We start from the raw sequence: 2,500 nt of genomic DNA, 5'->3' as shown, positions 1-2,500 counted from the left end.
AGCCAATCACCGACGCGCTTTCTCGTGCAGTAGCCAATCACCGACGTGCTTTCTCGTGCAGTAGCCAATCACCGACGTGCTTTCTCGCGCCCGTCAGCCAATCACCGACGTGCTTTCTCGCGCCCGTCAGCCAATCACCGACGCGCTTTCTCGTGCAGTAGCCAATCACCGACGCGCTTTCTCGTGCAGTAGCCAATCACCGACGTGCTTTCTCGTGCAGTAGCCAATCACCGACGTCATTTCTCGTGCAGTAGCCAATCACCGACGCGCTTTCTCGTGCAGTAACCAATCACCGACGTGCTTTCTCGTGCAGTAACCAATCACCGACGTCATTTCTCGTGCAACAGCCAATCACCGACGTGCTTTCTCGTGCAGTAGCCAATCACCGACGTGCTTTCTCGTGCAGTAGCCAATCACCGACGCGCTTTCTCGTGCAGTAGCCAATCAGCGACGTGCTTTCTCGTGCAACAGCCAATCACCGACGTGCTTTCTCGTGCAGTAGCCAATCACCGACGCGCTTTCTCGTGCAAAAGCCAATCACCGACGTGCTTTCTCGTGCAGTAACCAATCACCGACGTGCTTTCTCGTGCAGTAACCAATCACCGACGTGCTTTCTCGTGCAGTAACCAATCACCGACGTGCTTTCTCGTGCAACAGCCAATCACCGACGTGCTTTCTCGTGCAGTAACCAATCACCGACGTGCTTTCTCGTGCAACAGCCAATCACCGACGTGCTTTCTCGTGCAGTAGCCAATCACCGACGTGCTTTCTCGTGCAGTAGCCAATCACCGACGTGCTTTCTCGTGCAACAGCCAATCACCGACGCGCTTTCTCGTGCAACAGCCAATCACCGACGCGCTTTCTCGTGCAACAGCCAATCACCGACGTGCTTTCTCGTGCAACAGCCAATCACCGACGTGCTTTCTCGTGCAACAGCCAATCACCGACGTGCTTTCTCGTGCAGTAACCAATCACCGACGTGCTTTCTCGTGCAACAGCCAATCACCGACGTGCTTTCTCGTGCAGTAGCCAATCACCGACGTGCTTTCTCGTGCAGTAGCCAATCACCGACGTGCTTTCTCGTGCAACAGCCAATCACCGACGTGCTTTCTCGTGCAACAGCCAATCACCGACGTGCTTTCTCGTGCAGTAGCCAATCACCGACGTGCTTTCTCGTGCAACAGCCAATCACCGACGTGCTTTCTCGTGCAGTAACCAATCACCGACGTGCTTTCTCGTGCAACAGCCAATCACCGACGTGCTTTCTCGTGCAGTAGCCAATCACCGACGTGCTTTCTCGTGCAGTAGCCAATCACCGACGTGCTTTCTCGTGCAACAGCCAATCACCGACGTGCTTTCTCGTGCAACAGCCAATCACCGACGTGCTTTCTCGTGCAGTAACCAATCACCGACGTGCTTTCTCGTGCAACAGCCAATCACCGACGTGCTTTCTCGTGCAACAGCCAATCACCGACGTGCTTTCTCGTGCAGTAGCCAATCACCGACGTGCTTTCTCGTGCAACAGCCAATCACCGACGTGCTTTCTCGTGCAGTAACCAATCACCGACGTGCTTTCTCGTGCAACAGCCAATCACCGACGTGCTTTCTCGTGCAGTAGCCAATCACCGACGTGCTTTCTCGTGCAGTAGCCAATCACCGACGTGCTTTCTCGTGCAACAGCCAATCACCGACGTGCTTTCTCGTGCAACAGCCAATCACCGACGTGCTTTCTCGTGCAGTAACCAATCACCGACGTGCTTTCTCGTGCAACAGCCAATCACCGACGTGCTTTCTCGTGCAGTAACCAATCACCGACGTGCTTTCTCGTGCAACAGCCAATCACCGACGTGCTTTCTCGTGCAGTAGCCAATCACCGACGTGCTTTCTCGTGCAATAGCCAATCACCGACGCGCTTTCTCGTGCAGTAACCAATCACCGACGTGCTTTCTCGTGCAACAGCCAATCACCGACGTGCTTTCTCGTGCAGTAGCCAATCACCGACGTGCTTTCTCGTGCAGTAGCCAATCACCGACGCGCTTTCTCGTGCAGTAACCAATCACCGACGTGCTTTCTCGTGCAGTAGCCAATCACCAACGTGCTTTCTCGTGCAGTAGCCAATCACCGACGCGCTTTCTCGTGCAGTAGCCAATCACCGACGTGCTTTCTCGTGCAACAGCCAATCACCGACGTGCTTTCTCGTGCAATAGCCAATCACCCACGTGCTTTCTCTTGCAGTAACCAATCACCGACGTGCTTTCTCGTGCAGTAGCCAATCACCAACGTGCTTTCTCGTGCAGTAGCCAATCACCGACGCGCTTTCTCGTGCAGTAGCCAATCACCGACGTGCTTTCTCGTGCAACAGCCAATCACCGACGTGCTTTCTCGTGCAATAGCCAATCACCCACGTGCTTTCTCTTGCAGTAGCCAATCACCGACGTGCTTTCTCGTGCAGTAGCCAATCACCGACGTGCTTTCTCGTGCAACAGCCAATCACCGACGT

The 2,500-nt window shown here is 54.6% G+C and overlaps 1 protein-coding gene across 1 annotated transcript in view; it reads right to left on the bottom strand.

Moving 5' to 3' along the window:
* Positions 1-2,500, bottom strand: part of LOC113808340 (pyrimidodiazepine synthase) — a 6,900-nt gene that overhangs the window by 1,274 nt on the left and 3,126 nt on the right. The window lies entirely within an intron of this gene.

This window comes from Penaeus vannamei, chromosome 36, assembly GCF_042767895.1.
Source record: "Penaeus vannamei isolate JL-2024 chromosome 36, ASM4276789v1, whole genome shotgun sequence".
NCBI classification, from domain to species: domain Eukaryota; kingdom Metazoa; phylum Arthropoda; class Malacostraca; order Decapoda; family Penaeidae; genus Penaeus; species Penaeus vannamei.
The sequence above is the reverse complement of the archived record's forward strand: the minus strand, read 5'-3'. Positions and strand labels throughout refer to the sequence as shown.